Here is a 17,955-nt window from a genome sequence, read left to right as displayed (position 1 = left end):
GCTTTCGCGCTTCGGCTTTGTTCTCCCAGCGCGGCGCTTTATCGCAAGCCCTGCGCATTACATTTGCTTATCAGCACGAAGCGCGATGTGCTTTACGTGCATGTTGGAGATTATGTGCCTTCTTTTGTGTTGTACGGCTCAGTCTGAAGCGATGCTACGCGAAGCGCAATCAAACCTGAAATGACCTGGCGAATAGCAAAAACGGCGGTAACAAGGCGCAAGAGATTCGAACAGGGCACCTTACGGCGCTGTTTGTGTCTCTTGTCCCCTCGAACGTCGGCGTGGTTCGCCATGTTAAGCTATAGGTCCTTGCGTTAAACGAACATTAACCGACCCAGCTTCGAAGTCTGGTGCAGTTCAAAGTGATGAGACTTTTACGAAATTTTGCCTCATCCATTAGCCATACTCGACTGCCCCGAATGCCCGAGGCGGTGCTTTCAGCATATATGTGTTGCGTATGCAGCGTCTCGGGCAGTCTTGGACTGTTATCAATGCTTATTTTTGGGCGAGTTGGTTCATCTTGAAACATATAGGTAACAGCGCAAACAGACGACCACCAGAAGGAAGACACGTACACGCAAGCGCTGTGTGTACGTGTCAAGAGCAGATAATGGAAGAGTCCCGTTGACTTGGAGGTTTTTGACGATGCCGAGCTGGGAGGCTGATTCTACGAGTTCAGTATCTAAAACCGGCCGGCGTCGTTTTGGCACGCCATCGCGAAGTAGTGAACGCATGTACAATGATATTTGCGCGAGTGACCGAGCGGCTGGCTGCTAACTGCGCCAGCGTTGCCGTTATAGCAGTATTCGCAACTTTCACGGCCTATAGGGGGCGCCACCTTAAATCCAACATGGCTGTCCGAGAGATTAAGAACTAGAGCAGTCGGTGCAGTGCTGCGGTCGTCTTGCTCAGTGGCATGTTGTTTCGCGTCGTCATGTTTAAATCTCTCTTCAATTTACACGCCCGCTGTCGTTAGCCTGCGTAGTGGCTCATATTGGGCGAGCAGAACGCTGGATTCGAAGCCTGCATGAAGGCGAGGAAGTCCTAAACACTGGTGATCTTGTGTGTTGCGGCATAAAAGCGTGCACGTCGACGTCCGTGACTGTTGAAAGCCTTTGCATACAAACTTCGCGGCTTCGAAGCAAACCACACGAGCTGTGGTTTCAGTTTTGCCGCGACGGTGTTATTAATTGAAGTGAGCGTGCTTTCTATTTGCTATTCTATTAATTTGACCTCTTTGAACGGGTACCATGAACTTTTATACGGTGTGGTGCTCTCTGCAAGTTGTTACTTAGACCGCTTGAATAAGCCGCCGTGCCGAGAAAAAAGAAACCTTCCTGGTGTCGCGCGACCGAAGTCCTTTACATCGACGGCGTGAAAAGCAGCGTTTTGTGTGCGAAAATTTGTCTAGTTATGCCTGCCTGTGTTCGCAAAGCTGGATGTTGAACACGAGAAGTAAACAAAAAACCATATCTGACCACTTTTGCGAGCTAATACGATTACCATTCACCCTTGTAATTTGGTTATTGCGCTTTATGCGTGCTGTGCAAGCTACACTCTTGCGGTAGTTTTACATCCTGCGTGAGTCCTACCGCGTCTTGAGCAATACATAGCCGATATTTACGGGTCCGCGGCAATGCTCGCTTCATTCTTCCAGTTATCTTTATAAAATAATATGCACGCAGATCAGCTGGGGTTTCGCGACGCGAACGCTGCACAGTAGTTTAACGTTTGTTGGACTGGGATTTGTTACCTTACGAGTGCAGTCATGCGCGGCTGTGCACACGTTACAGCCGCGCATCGAAGTGGCAGACGAGGTACGAATTCCAGGTCCCTCTACGCCTGCGTCACTTTGCTTCGATGCACAAATGAGAAACTAATCTCTGTATTCCAAAATGGTGGAATGTCAAGCCGGCGTTGCAGAGCACGAATGCATGAACGAGAACAAGAAATTTTGAAGCAGGTACAAGGCTTCACGGAGAATGTTTGCGCTCCAACGTAGCCGCAAAGGCGTGAGTGGCAAGAACGCAAGCATCAATCACCCTACAACACATTTCAGTTGCGCATTATTTCTTTCCCTGCACGTAATATAGAGCTATCTCTGTGTCTTTATGGAGGTGCGTCTATTCGCGATTTCAAGTGCTCGGAATCGTCACTCATCTGTCGTATTCCAAAAAAAGTCCTCCGGCATGAAGTGCGCACTGCAAACCTTCATCGCTTCTGTGACAGCTTTGCCAATCCGCAGCTTAATAATCAATTTCTTCCTCATGGACGCAGCCGGTGGGAATGAGTGAAGGCTCACCTCACCGCATAACTACCTCTCGGCACCCATTGCGGCACGCAGCAAATACGGTTACTTCTATGTTTGCTCATTCTGAGCATGTTAAGTGTCCTTCAGTATCCCACGGGAGCTTTGAACGCGTTAAAACATCAACCAAAAGTGAAGGAAAAGCGTACACAACACCAATACGCCACCCGAACGGGCGGCAGCCAGCGGCGAGTATAATCTTTCGATTGTTTCCGGCCGCCGCCGCACGACGGCGCCACCGTACGTGAAAGTTGCGAATAGTCCATGGCTGCAGGTTCGAGATCTGTTGGTTACGAGCGCGTGACCATGCGTGGCCCCATAGCGGCGATGGCCTGTATTCATTTCTTGTGAACGATGGCGACCAGATCGGCCACTTGTCCACTCCATATAGTCTGACTCACATTGATGTACGTCAGAACCGTCCAATCTGTCGGACAAATGTTCGGAAAGATGACTGTTTTGGACTGTTGCGACCAGTGGGAACTTGTTGCAACTTGTCGCGACCTTGCAAGAACTAGGAATCCATTCTTTTTTTTTCTTATAATGTCTCACTGGGGCGTATATGTGGGCAGTCGTTCGACGGGTCGAATGGTTTCCACGCACTCGCATATCGCGCCATCTGTAGTACGTTTGTGGAATTGTCACAGTGATGGCAAGTCACTTGGCTCTGGTGGAAACGGCATTCCAGAGCGCTTGGTTCCGTCCGAAGATCCCAACTGCTGCCGCGTTTCTTCTCAGTTACGAGTATGTGGCATTATTATATGCGTTGAGCCAAGGTGTTTCTGTGCTGTGATGGGCCGGGTGTTAGTTTGTGTCAAGTTGATATGGCGTCACAGTCGTGACTTGATGGTGTAACTTCCGTTGCCTGTTGCTCACGTGACTACGCACGGGGGCTCTCTGACACGTAAACACGTGTCCGGCCTGAGTACGTTTCGTGTCTACGCGTCAGCGGTCCCTGTGCATGTGTCACGTGGGCATTGCGCGTTCAAACCACCAAATCACGCTGTATGCTACATTCGCCTGCCTCGCCGCCGGTGCACGCCTTCAGTGCTACATGCATCTGTGCTTACCCGTGTGTCGTCCAGATATCCATGCTGAGAAAAAAAAAAGAAACAGAAGTAAACATTTACGAGGAAGACGGCTCCACGGAACCGGGCCCTACTGTCGCAACAAATGGGTCGGCACGACCGCGAAGGGGCGGCCCGCTTTCCAGAGCGCCCTTGTTTATTTACCCTTTCCTTTTAATCGCCGCCCTGAAATTGGCGTTGCACTCGCTTACTTGCCACTTTTTTTTTCTTCCCCCCTTCTCTGCGTTCCCTTATCACTTGTTGTCCTTGCTACGCGCACTCCCTCTCCACTTAGTTCCCTTATTTTTTCCCCTTTCATTTCATTCTTAGTTTTTTTTTTCTTCATTATGGCTCTTTCATGCCGCGCGCTGCTTCTCGCCCAGCTGACACATCCTTGGCTTGTCTGTTACGTGTGTGCTGAGCGCGGGGAGAAAAAAGAGCCGACCAATCGCTTGAATGCGCCTCTCTCTCTTTTCTTCTCTTCCTCAGGGATATCCCACCAACTGTACACCACCACGAGCATCGCCGAAGCGCCCGGGCACGCCCAAATACCCCGCGCCACTCCGCTATACACCAGTGCAGCGGACTCGCGCGTGCCGCATCGAAAAAGACGAGAAGAGAGCGAGAGAGAGACGGACGAAAAAAAGAAAAGGGCAGGCTTCCGAAGACCCCGCCAGGATTATGAGCCAACAGCCTGGTGAGTGGTGGTTCGGGCAGCACCGCCTAGATTTTATACGCGCCAGAGCACTTCGCCCCCGTTGTTCCATCACTCGACGCATCTTCTGCACCCCCCCCCACCCCCCTACCCCACTCTGCTTCACTCTTTTTTCTTTTTGACGTGTTTCATTGTGCCCTTATTTATTACTTTCAAAAGTTAATTTTATCGCCGTCACTCGTGATGCAGCAGACCAGGAAGGGAGGCTTGCGAATGGTCACACTCAATGGGGTTTACGATTGTATGCGTACAAGGACTTGTCGAATATAGGGCCGACGCTGCTAAGACGTATACCGTCTTTCTTTTTCTTTTTTTTTCATGCAAAGTACACCCGCTGCTAAGGAATCGGATCGTGGCATACTTTTGGATACGGCCGGTAGCCGTATTTGTAACGATTCTCTTCGTTATGTTTTTTCGTTCTTTCCGTCCTTCGTCAGTGGCTGGCAGGACGCTACGCCTGTGCTATACAGGGTGTTTCACATAACTTGAGCCACGCTTTAAGAATATGCAAATGCTACGTAGCTGGATAGAACCAAGGTACCGTTGTTTGTCGTCGCTTGGAGATACTCGGATTATTTTTTGCATTCCGCCTAATTAGATAATTAATCTTAATGAATTAATTAACTTCTCAAATATTATAGTTCGATGGATTGTGCTAATGAGAAAATTATGGAGCAGCATGGAAAACTCCCGATACAGCTTTCTGTTGCTCAATACGTGCTACATAAAGGTTTTTTTTTTCCGAGCGTGAAAGAAGCTATGTAGCGCGTATTGAGCAACAGAAAGCTGTATCGGGAGTTTTTCATGTTGCTTTACTATTTTATCATTGACACTTTTCATCTAATTATAATAATAAAGTTGATTAATTCATTAAGGCTAAATATCTCATTATGTGAAATGCAAAATATAATCTGAGTATCTCCAAGCGACGGCAAACAAGCAATTACCTTGGTTCTGTCCAGCTGTGTAGCATTTGCATATTCTTAAAGCGCGGCTCAAGTTATGTGAAACACCCTGTATATCGCCGGCATCGGCTACTCGTCGCGATGGGTGATAAGGAAGGAACGGAATCAATGGAAACGAATTATTGCAGCCCCAGTGGGCAGTGGTCATTATGACGTGCTCGCCCTGCGGTCTGAGCGCAAAAGGGATTTGGGTGGTGTGCGTGGATGGTTTGGATGGATTGAAGGAATCACTCAATTTCATTATATTCCATTTGAGTAGCATTGCGTGCGAAGTTCAGTGTGGCGTTCTAATGCCAGTCATTTTGGGCCGCATTTTGTCTTGGGCGATAAAAGTAACCTTGGGTCGTATTTGTTCTGTCGTATCTGATTCAACAGAGTTCTTGTTACGTATTGCGCATCCTGCCAAGCGTCCAAGTCTGGTCGTAGCGGGGGGGGGGGGGTGGAGAGGGGGAGGGGGGAGTCGCAAATTCGTGCGAGACAATGTGAAGGGGCGAGAAATATTGGAAAATGAAATGGATCGTTACAAAACGCGGCCCCTTGTCGCCGTTGCTTACTGGTCTGGAAAATATCCAGTGGCCAGCGAATATTTTGGTCGACACACACACACACACACACACACACACACACACACACACACACACACACACACAAACACGCGCGCGCGCGCGCGCGCGCACACGCGCGCACGCGCGCACGCACGCACGCACGCACGCACACACACACACACACACACACACGCACGCACGCACGCACACACACGCACGCACGCACGCACGCACGCACGCACAGCCACGGTTCGTGCAGGGGAGGAAGGAAATCGAGCGAGGAGCTCCTCTCTCTTCGGATCTCCAGAGGAGGAGGAGGAAGAGGGGTTTCCATAGCTACGTAACGAACGGCGGCGGCTGCGCGTGACTCAGATCCTCCCCGGCGCGGAACACCGCACGATGCAGGCACTGCAGTCAGCGAGCGACGGCCGCTACGCTGCGTGTCGGCGAACGGAAGGGGCGACCGCCCAACTGGGGCACTTTTTTATTCGCGTGGGCGCGGATGCCCTTCCCTCAGTCGACACGAAACGCGATGTTGGAGTGTGGCACAGTTTTGGTTTTATAGTAAAGCCTGTTCGGCGAGCGACTCGTTACAGACCTCGCTGTGTATGGTAGGGAAAAAATAATTATTGGGTTTTACGTGCCAAAACCACGATCTGATTAAGAGGCACGCCGTAGTGGGGGACTCCGTAAATTTGGACCACCTGGGGTTCTTTAACGTGTACCTAAATCTAATCACACGGGTGCTTTCGCATTTCGGTGCCATCGAAATGCGGCCGCCGTGGCCTGGATTCGATCCAGCGACTTCGTGCTTAGCAGCACAACACCATGGCCACTAAGAACCGCGGTGGATGTGTACGGTGGAGTGGAGACGTTGAACGGGTTACGACGGGGAGGCAAACTGTTCGACATTTCACAACTCCATCGGTCTTGCCGACACAGCGAAGTTACGTACGGGACAAACGGCTTTCTTTTTGTCGTTCCTGGTGTTCGTGTCCCTGCATGTGTTGCGCTACACCTCATCACCACGCGTTGATACTTTATAATACAAATCACCAACCAATCCCACCTTGCCATGGGCCCTGCACTGTCCCGAGTTTCGTTTGTTGTGTGCGCATCAAAATGGATAAACGTGAAGTCTAATTTTTTATTATTATTTGCCTAATGACGAATGATTGCGTATACAATATCGGCTGCATGTATACCCCAGTATCGCGCAGTTGCTGAGTGCATGACAGAAGAATCGGAACACGATGGCCCCGTGGGGTGAAGGCACGCTAGATGTTTGCTGGTACTAGCGGTGCCCACATGTGTGGCTGCAGAGGGGGAGGGGGGGGGGGGGCGGAACACGGCCACTCAATGACAGTGGAAATGCACGTTCAATGTATTTATAAGTTGACTTTAAGGTATGCTTATACTGTCGGTCGAGGCAGTATCATCGCTGGCGAAAGGGGCGCTCGGTGTGAGCGTTTTTTTTTTGAAACATCTCAACGCCTATATCGGACTTGCAGTGCACGTATATACAGCAGCTACGCAAATCACTCGAGTTCGATATAGTGTTTGAGAATCGCGAAGGCCATCGACTCGATAGCCCTTGAAGGAAGTCCTCACGTGACACGGTTACTATAATACGACCTAGATCGGGTTGCAAACGAAGCTTGCATTTCGCACTGTATAGCCGCCCTATATACGTTAACCATCTTCGCGGAATTCCCGCCCCCCTCGGCACCTGCTTTGGCGCCGCGCGCCTATCTCGCCGACGCCGTATATTACGCGAGGTGGGGGATGTGCAGGGGAGAACAGGCGCGGGCTGCGTTATACACTACAACTCACTGTATCGCCCATCCCCGTGTTGGAGCGCGAAATTGCCCCAGCCGCTCGTCGTCGGCTTCTATGATGCAACACACACGCGCACCCGATGCGTCGCAGCACGCGTTCCGTATACGTAATGAGAGAGCACGTGCCGTAATGGCATGTGCCGCGACAACCGTTCGCGCGTACGCTTTTTCGTCGCCGCATCGCGTGTGTACGGCGTGCTAAAGCAAAGGTGGCTTTGGCTAAAATGGTCGACCGTCGATAGCGCGCTGGCGTCCGGGAAAACCCAACGACGATTTCCAGCGCAGCGCGTTGTGCGTTGCCTCAGCGAAAACTGTCCAGCTCGCACGCAGGTGTACGTGTATTGAGCTGTACATGTCCAGCTGGTTCGACTCGAGGGTTAGTTAGGCTCGATGTTAGGGGCCGATAAGGACAAGACAGCCCGCAAGGCATATATGCATCGTTAAAGCAGCAAACGCGCCCCTGTATTTGCCGTTCTTCTCCTGGTAAAATGCAAGGATTACCTGCTTTCCATAAGCCTTCAGGAGGCTAGGGAAATTATCGTGTTATACAGTGTAACACTTAGCTCCGAGCAGAGGGAACTTACAGTATGTCTGGTCACAGTTAGCGAAGGAGAATTCAGAACGAAACAGGTATACGGTGGCCGAGGGAGCAGCGACAGTTCGTTCCCCACTACGGCGGCGCACGAAGAGCGACCCTCGAAGACGGGGCCTCCGGGACGGGGGCGGTCTCGTCGGCAGGGTGCGGTGTCGACGACATGGGGTCTCCGGGAGTTTCTTGGCGCCGTTTTCCAGAAAGCAAACTTACTAGGTGAGCCTGCTGGCCTCCCCTTTTAGCTGTTGTGTGTCGACGGATTACGGATTGAGGGCTCCCGGAAACCCTCGCGACCACTGCCTCAGGGGCCAAGCGGGACCCGGACCGCACGCACACATAAAGGCACAACCAACGCAGCGAGCACCTACTCCACTTCTAAGTTCTTCGTGGCAGCCATGTTAAAGTTGAGAATAATAAAAACAACAACTGATAAGCAGACCATTGAGACTTCAGCTGTAGTTGGAGTGACTTTGAACCAATAAAAGATAGCACAGAACCAGAACAACCGGCACTGGTTCGGATCACGTTGAAGGCGAGCACAAATAACGAACACACCAAACAAGCCTTTACACTTTGGCTCCAACCAAAAGAATATGTATGTGCGCTCTGTATCGTATACTGCCGTATTTGACGCAAGCAGAATAACCACATAGAACGACTAGAATGTAGCACAGTGCATTATTATACCTGTACGCAGGAATCATGCAGGAATCGCACAGGAATACCTACGCAACTTGGAACCAGCTAAAGACTAGGGATAATTGGTGATCGCTGGTAGAGGCCTTCGTCCTGCAGTGGACGTATACAAGATGCTGCTGCTGATGATGATGATGATGACCGAGGAAGAATGCAGGGATACCGCGAGTTTTGGGACTCATTAGGAAAGCTCCTTAGAGTCGGTGACCAAGGGGTTTTAGAGCCCTGTCATTAAGAGCGCCATCGTGCGAATGCACTTGTCCCCGCGTTGTTTGTCCCGTAGCCTCGTAGAGGAAGGAAAATGCACGACATCCGAAATCGGACAGTGCGCGCCGGCTGGGCGTCGTCGGATAAATGTAGAGTATCAGAGGGCGCCTGCTACAACTGCCTTTACACTGGCGCATTATTATGCGTGCTTTTCAGAGAATGTCGGATGCGTGCAGAGAGGCGTTGCGCCGACTTCGCTCTCTCATGCCACCTGCGTTGACTCAGCGAGCAGATCTGTTTCTCGCAAGGTCTGCGATCGCGGAGGTCACTGGCTGGCCGCGACATTGAGAATAGTTAAACGGAATGATGACGGTCTCACGCGCGCGCGTTGTTATCACTACGTGTATACGACAGCTCAGTGACGATAACTGCGCGCGCTTATCGCAGAGAGCGCGTTGCCGCTGCTTTTCTCGAGGCAAGCTGGCGGATGCAAAGGCGGAAAGGCCACTTCTGTTCTTCCTTGGGGGACGCCTTCCAGGGCCATGGTACGAGGGGTCGTTCAACTGGTTGCGGTGGACAAGGGAGGGCAGGCGACGTGCGGCTGTGTGTGTGTCGACAGCAACCGTGTGTCGCTTCGTCTTCTTCGTGCCTTGGTTGTTCGCTGCACCGAGTGGGAAGGAACGGAGCGAGACTAGTGAAGGCCTCTGCTGCGTTGCTACGTGGCTGGCCGTAACATTAGACATTGTAGAGCTTTAGCCTTCAGCGAGTACTGCAGCAACGCTGGTCGCGACACCTTTTTCCAACTACAACAAGAGAAACGTTTTTTTTTTTATTGTTACATGTGTGTTCTCGTTCGAAGAAGCAATAAAAGACTATGTAACTGCCGTCGTGTACAACGTTACACCAGCAGCTACTATATGCCACCCAGTGGCGCCACCGATCCGGCAGCACACGTTTTTGGTCACCCGATGCTCCACAAAAGGCAATACGTTTACGGTAGAGTGTGCGCTCCCTGTTATGCAGTACCGCCTGGAGACGTCGACGACTGCAGCAGTGGAATCGCCGGTGGCAGCAACGAACGTGTGACGATGTCTTTAACCAAAGCGCGCAGAACGTTGATTGCACTGACCGACCCTAATTACACTGTCTGCTGGCTGAGTAAACTGAAGGGGAAAAAAAGCAATATAACCGTTACGTTCGTTATCCCAGACGGGAGCCTTGAGGATTGTATCACAGTACCTATATAATTATTAGCCTGCGAGGATTTGTTCATTCCACCGTGCAGATTGCCGCAGAAGACATTTCGTCGCTTGCAAAAAAAAAAAAAAGTGTCTCAATTTTTCCTGTGTCGCCATCGGCGTGCGCTTTCCTGTGACAGCTTTCTGAAAAAAAAAAAGGAAAGAGAGAGAGATGCTTGCGCAAGGAAATGCGCCGACAACTGAGCGAATACCGCAATGTACTGTTAAAAGAAATGCCGTCGCGTCTTCTAAACAGCCCAGCCTCTCGAGATAACAGTTATGTAACAGCGCCCGATGTTCGACGCAGGCCGGGGGCGCTCGTAAAGAAAAGACCATCACGACGCGGCACGTCAGAAACAGATAGGGTTTCTTTTCTCTCTAGCGCAAGCGTTGGGGAGAGCTATATGGCTTTTATAGATTACTTTTTGTTTGTTTGCCGCTCACTTCTCAGTTACTCCCGCTGCCTTTTGCGCATTTCGCGGGGAAGCGACATTGCGTTGTATTTTGCAAACGAGCCCTACTTTGGACGCGGTGCCATATCCGTGTAACGCCGCGGTTTCCCTTGATTTGATAGGGGAACAACGGGGTCCTTCGGCGAGACGAACGCATAGCTGAAAGCGCACTCACGCGCACTTCTGCACGTGTAACCCTCCCTCCATAGAAAGCGCGTGGTACTTATACTCCACCGCGCTCGTTTCTTAAATCGCGAGGGGAGTGGGTATAAGAAAGGGAATGGAATTTGTGTGGAATAGGGGCGACCAGTAGCGGGGGGGGGGGGGGGGGGGGGGAGGGACGAGTGCCCGGTTATGAGCGTCGGGAGGCGCAACGTCAGGAGCGCGTGGCACGCGCTCTCCTCGGCGCGTGCGATACGTGGCTGGCCGTAATTTGCCTCCGGACATATCTCGTGCGCTCCAGCGAGCGCACGTGGAGTCGCTGCTGCTCATATTATTCCCACTGCGCGATGAAGGACGGCTAGAATGTTTCAGACACGAAGGGAGAACGACGTCGTCGGGGGGTCTGTTGCTCGCATTGCCTGCTTGTGTTCGGTGCTTCTTCTGGCGATCTCCGTTCTTGTAAATAATGAGAAACTTTCCCATTTTTTCGTCGTCTGCTCTTCACGGTCACGTGTTCCTACTTTTATAGTCTTCAGACGTAAACGATCAGAAGGAAGCTTTGGTGTGTTGGCAATTCGTAGAAACAGCACGCATGCGTGCTGCTATCTTGGTCGATGATTAGAAAGGAAACAGAAGCCGCATTTCCGTCTCGTCGTGTGCATGGATAGCCGTCTCGCGCGCTTAGTGCTTGCTGCTTCAGAACTCGCGCGTGAGCGCGAGCCTTGACACGGTGCAGGACGCCTTGTGGGGAAGCCGCTGTCAATGTTTTGTGATGTAACGTGGTTGCAGAAGTATTGCAAAACATAAATACGTGCAGATACCGCACAGCGCATGAATCCTGCAGTGTTATGCGAAGCTTATTGAAAGTAGCTGCAGCTATCTAGCACTGTTTGTAGTTCCGCAGTGTTACTAGATGGCGCAAATGCTACGACATAGGTATACACCTTTGGGCAATCCCGAAGGGTGCACTGTCGCATAACGCATCAAATGGTTACCTGCAGTGAGGGAAGAATAGAGGAAACTGGCGCGCTGTCGCACGAAGAGAATTGTTGCTACGCGAATTAACAAGAAGGCGCCAATCGTTCCAATAAGTGCTAGCTTGCATGCACGTGAGATGGAGCGTGGCAAAGTTGTTCACTTGCTCCATGCAGGCGCTTGTGGCCTAATGGGTAGAGCTTCTGTCATTTGTACGCTTGTTAATATTTCAGCTGCGGACATGTAAATTTTATTTGATGAGGGCCCAAGCGAGATGAGACGGGAACTTACACGGCAATGTGCCTGGCAAGAGGCAAAGAATGCTTAGCTTTAAAAAGACGACGTCATATCGTGCACGGCTATCGCGGAGATGGGGCAGTCGTTCCGTCAACACGCAGCGTTTTAAAAGCAGGGGCCGAATTCACAAAACCTTTGTTTCATTCGTAAGTGCTATTTTCCTTTGGCCAGCGGCCTTCGCATCAGCATCAGGGCTGGCTGGTATTTGCTTTTACGCGCAGTCCTATCGCGCGAGGTCTTGTGAAAACGGGTCCAGTCTGCAAACAGCGAGCATTCTTTCAAGCGTATACGTTGTAGCCCTTGAGCGCCGTGTGCATTGAACAGAAAATTTCACTGGTAACAGTCGGGTCGTAACGGTAAGACCCGCTACGTCCTTGCCTTGTGCTTGTGATTTTACGTTCAATCTTTTGGGAGAATTATTCACCGGATGAGCCCAGCAGTTGATGACGTGGACAAAAGACGGCGTGCTCGGCTCTATGCACGGGGCGATGTCAACGTCGCGATGGAGCTTCTCGAAGCGGGCGGCGGCTGGCTCCGGGTCGACCAGGAGACGGCGCGGAATGCCCCAGTGGACGACAACGGTCACCACGTACACACTGCGCCGCTTCGGCCACCTGCAAGGCGCGAGCGCTGCTTTCTGTGAAAGCACGGCTCTCCGTCGCCATCGCCGGAGTGATGGTGTTGGGGAGAAGTGCCGCTTCCTTGACGGCTTTGCCAAGAAAGAGGGTCGGTGGGTGGAGAGGTGCACGGTGCCGTGCCGTTCTGAGAGGCATTTCGCGTCGAAGCCCTCCCGCCTTTATACGACCGTGCCGTGGGTCTCTCTCGAGTCTAATGGCTTCTTTATTATTTCGGGCCTGGAGCGTGGGTCTCCCTCTGTGTGCTCGGTCGGGCCCGTAGTGGTGCCGGTGGTACTACAGTGGCAGCGGGGAGAAGCTCCTTCGGAAGAGCCCAGCCTTCCGGCGGCTGCGGCGTCAGGTTTTCGAGGGTGCTGGGGAGAGGCGCCGAGAGGAAGCAGGAGGCGAGCGTGATAGTCTCGGAGCCTTTATTCTTTTTTTTTTTTCTTTCGCACAGTTTCTTTGCCCCTCTTCGAAGAAGAACACGCCGCCCGCATCGGTTGGTGCCGAGGGGGCGCAACAAATGATGCCCTCCCCCTTCCCCTCATTCTTCCATCCTCCTCTCCCTCATGGTGTCTCCCTTGTTACCACGGCGGCCACACCGTGTCCGACTAATGCCGTGCAGCTGTGCTGAAGCCTCGAGTGTCGGCGAAGCATCCACTGGTGCTCGGCAGAAAAACGCCGCGATGCATGCACACTGCCGACACGTTGGTTGCTGTTTAGATTAATCATTCATTCAAAGCAACCTAGGCGGTGATTGAACGGCAGGAACACTCTGGTGCCGAGATCGACGTGGTTAGTTCGATTTCGATTCTTGCTCAAGGAGCGTCAGTGTCGAACGGTGCGAAATGGCGAGGACCTAGTGCTCAGATTCCAGCGCTCGTTTCGTAATGGACTCGCGAGTGACGCTACAAGGTAGCTTTTGTAACCCACCGTGCACATTTTGGGCGTATACCCGGTATACTTACCAGATACTAGTTGCGCTAAACTTTCCGCAGTCTTGCGCTGTATGAACAGACGACGACACAGACGTCGAAAGGGACATGAACAACGGTGTTCTTGCTGCTGCCCTGTGGCTGGCGCGAGCTCTGGCTCCCCAACAGTGCAGAATGGCAACCGGATGGCAGCTTGGACTCTCGGCCGTGCCGCCGTTCCCAGTTCTCTAGCGGGTGGCACGAAGGCGAATTTCGACATGAAAGAACAAACGCGGTTACTTGGATATCGGACACAACGTTGTTCCGAAATGACGTCCAGATGAGGATGGTTTTTACCACATGCATTTTCGTTATACATCATCATACATAATATGCCTCTGACATAAAGCTGGGCTAGTTGGATTTGTGGTAACTCCTGCAGTTACAGCGCTTCAGAAGAAATAGAAAAAAATCCAGACTAACAAAGAACAAGACAGGGAGGACGCCGGCTCCGTGTCGTGTTCTTGTTTACTCTCTGAAAATTTTCTGTTACTTCCTAAACGATGGAAATGCAGCAGTTATATGCTTCTTGTGCGAATACTGTTCTCTCCGAAGCAACAATTCCGACAGATGCTGTGCATTTGAGCGCTGAAGTCTTGGAATACACGCGCGCGAAGGTCCGTCATGCACGGAGGCATGGAACATACCTTTGTTGCGTTTACTTGTTGTCGGCATCGCCATGCCGTGCACAGATTTAAATTTGATAAGCCGGTCGTGTCCACACACACTTTCTGCCTCACAAAAACGGTGCAGCTCTGCCAAGGCTGCAGGGTAATGCAGATACGGCCAGTAGTACGAGGGAAGAAAATAGGGCCGAGTTTATAATCAGTCCTTATATATGTATACGCGTGCTGCTCTTCGCTGCACAGCAGTCGACGAACAGATTGGCCAGACGTCATGCAACAATAGCGTCGTCAGCTCTCCAGCATGGGCAGACGACGTTCTTGAAACACGTCTGCTCCACCAAGAGCAGGCGACGCAGCCGCTGAAGAATACACGCTTGCTTTTACCGATTGGCTCATCCTTGCTACATAGCGTTAAACACGCTGCATGACTTTCACGAGACAGGACTTAATGTATTAATGAACGTCAGCAATGCGCGAAGGTAAGGGCGAACAAGCAGTCGGAAAATGCTTTTGTGACGTTCCGCGGTATAAAACAAAGCCCCTGATGCGAGAGGCGAGCGATGATCGGCTACAAATTTCGCCCGTCGCGTATGTTAGCTGCTTCTTGACACCGATAGGTTCTGAACGTGCTTCTCGGATAATAACGCGTCCCACTAGCTTCCAGAAAACTAAGAAATTGTCGCTCGGGTAATATATACAAATTAGGCCATGAGACGTCGATATATATATATATATATATATATATATATATATATATATATATATATATATATATATATATATAAGACGTTGCGTACGCCGCTGTGTGAACGAGAAAATACGCGCGTCTGTCGAGTAGACGACGCGCGATGCCCATAGAGCGGCGTTCCCCCCTGGCAATGGTCTTTCTCCTGCTACCGTCGGCGTATAGATATCGCCATCATCATATTTTCTGTCCCCTTCTTTTTTCTGTATACGCGATAGACTCGGGGAAAAAAAAAAAGTCCGACAGCGGGCTCAGTAACGGCTGCGCGGTACGTCGCGCTGGTGATAGATTGTGATGGTAGCGTCACCGCACTGATGCATAAATAAGGGCCGCACGTCGACTTCGTTTCCAGGAGCCAGACGCTGACGTCTGCTACTGCTGCTTCCCGCGGGACCAGACGAAGCGCACGAGGGACCGTAGAGATTTCTTCTACTTTGTTATTATTATTGTTTGTTTAATGCTGTTTATTTTTTTTTTCACCTCGTTGAAGTGACGCATGAAAGAAAGGCGGCTCTCGTCGTCTTTTGCGTAGTCGATTCAAGAGCGTGGCTTGCGTTGCGTGATGCCTTCATGCTCCTTTGAAGTTATACCACTGAGGAGGTTCCTGGAATGAGTGCGTGCTTCCAGGAAAAAAAAAAATTTCTGGCATTCTCGCTTTTTTTACTATGTTGTACAGGGCATTCCGCTCCTTCTTTTTAATGCGAAAGCATTACTTGGCTCATTGTGCGATCCCGCCGACATCGGAAACCAGTGGCAGAAATGTGGCAAACAAAGTGGGCCAAATTCATCTAACTAAAAATAAAAAGTTGCTACGGTGAGCGTGCGATCAACTGCTCCACCACCACTGCTACCACTGCGTAGCCGAGCGCGCTAACCACTGCGCCACCGTTGCTTTCTTTTTTTTTTGTTGCTTTATTACCAGCTTGGCAAAAGGAGCTACATCGTAAATATTACATGGCCATAAAAACACTAGTCAATGCCTGACCAGTGTGTTGTGATAAAAACCATGTAAGTTGGTCAGTTTGTCCAAAACAGGTAGCCAATCAGGAGGATAACTCTGTGCACAGAAAAATTCGCGTATGTATAGCACACTTTCAATGAAGTATACTGTTGGGCAGGGGTCTCGGCAATGCGCCCGTGTTTAATATCCCTGCGCGTTCACCACACGCTGTGCATGCACAGAAGGATTAACAGGTCGCAAGGCACTCCCCCTGGTTCCGCGCATGACAGCAGGAAACGTATTCTGAATGGGCTTATCGGCAAATCTTTTTTAATGCCGCGTTTTAGAATATCCCACAAAAAACACTGCGCCATGACAGTCCAGAAAGATATGCTCGATAGTCTCCAGTTTTTTGCATATCAATCAATTCACAGACCAATGTACAAATATGCCTTCGATTTGCATCCATGGCGTCACTGGGAGGGTGCCTGCTTGTAATTGGAAAAAGGAAGATTTAACAGAGGCTTTTACCGGCATTCTTTTAACTCCCTTATGAACATCTCGTTCTGAACCTAACACAAATACTGTACGATACAAAGGTTCAGACAAGAATACATCAACAAGATCTTTGTATAATTTCTTACGAGTAAGAGCGGCCAGATATTCACTTGAAGGTCTCGTCCTTAGTATATCAAAAGACGCGACCACTTCGCGCAGAAATACACCTATAGAGCCATTGGCCGCGTATACATGGACGACGCTACATAACCAGGCAATGAATCGCGTAATCGCGCTTGTATCATTGTTCTCAGAAAAGCATCCTTTTCATCACGCCAAAAAAGAAACCTGGTTACAATCTGTTTCTGCAACAAATGTGACGACCCCAGCCCTTCATTCACCACTCTACGAAACAGATTACTACGACTTGTACGTTCTCATGTTGGCGCCCAAATAAACGTCGTGAATACTTCATGCAGCTTTTGCACAGACATGCTCGTCAGCCATGACGCTTGCATCACGTAACATATCTAAGTGACTAAAAACAAATTGCGCGCAGTCGCTCTTGGGAACATCGAAAGAAAATTTACGCCCTCCCCATTTGCTGGTTACCATTAGGAGTGATGAATATGTTCGAGCCTGTGTACGTGGTTATGGGCTTTGCCTGGCGGGCAGAGCCCATAACCCATTCCCATAGCCCATTCCATTCACAAGGTGAATGGAATGGGCATACCCATAGGAACCCATACCTATGGGAACGGGCATAACCCATAGCCCATTCACTAGGTGGTAGAGCGAGCGGCTGCCACTTCAGCCGCTCGCTCAGCCTTTCGCGTTGTCGGGGGGCCCGCAGACGCCGTCGCCGGAGCCCATGAACGACGACGATTAAGATGCGACGCGCTCCAGCGATACCCGTCGTCGGACGACGAAGTCTACGACATCCCTCCAGAGTACGAGGTCGAGCTCGCCTACGAACCCGATGAAGAAGTGTGTTGTCAACACAATGACGCCGTTCGGAAAAGTACTGCCATCGCTCGGCAAAGTGGTGCCACCGAGAAGGAACACTCAATGCAATGCGCGTGAAACGCTACTTTAATGAGAACTCGGCAAATACAACTCGGCTGACAGATCGCAATGTGGCCCCGGTTTGTTGTCTTGCGTTGTCGCGACCTCGCAAGCAGCAACATTACACTCGGAAACATAACTCAGCAGCACTAAACTCGGCAACAATTTGCCGCTACACGAAGCTCGGCGATAAGTAATGCTCTCCCATTTACACATCATGAGAACTGTTTAGGTGTCCCCATAGCTTTTCTTTTTCTGTGGCTAACATGTAGCTTATATATATATATATATATATATATATATATATATATATATATATATATATATATATATATATATATATATATATATATATATATATATACAAGAACCTCGGTGTGTACTTCAAAAAGTTTTCGTTCGTGTTGGCACTGTTGCTAATATGTAGCCATATTTG

The 17,955-nt window shown here is 50.5% G+C and overlaps 1 protein-coding gene across 12 annotated transcripts in view; it reads left to right on the top strand.

Moving 5' to 3' along the window:
• The window catches only part of LOC126518504 (uncharacterized), a 212,639-nt gene that overhangs the window by 147,098 nt on the left and 47,586 nt on the right, over window positions 1–17,955 (top strand). For all 12 annotated transcript variants that reach the window (XM_072287101.1, XM_072287100.1, XM_072287106.1 and 9 more), the window contains exon 3: window positions 3,865–4,072. The gene's annotated coding sequence lies outside the window, so the exon portion shown is untranslated. The remainder of the gene's footprint in view (window positions 1–3,864; window positions 4,073–17,955) is intronic.

The sequence above is a fragment of the Dermacentor andersoni genome, chromosome 3 (assembly GCF_023375885.2).
Source record: "Dermacentor andersoni chromosome 3, qqDerAnde1_hic_scaffold, whole genome shotgun sequence".
Classification (NCBI taxonomy): domain Eukaryota; kingdom Metazoa; phylum Arthropoda; class Arachnida; order Ixodida; family Ixodidae; genus Dermacentor; species Dermacentor andersoni.
The sequence above is the reverse complement of the archived record's forward strand: the minus strand, read 5'-3'. Positions and strand labels throughout refer to the sequence as shown.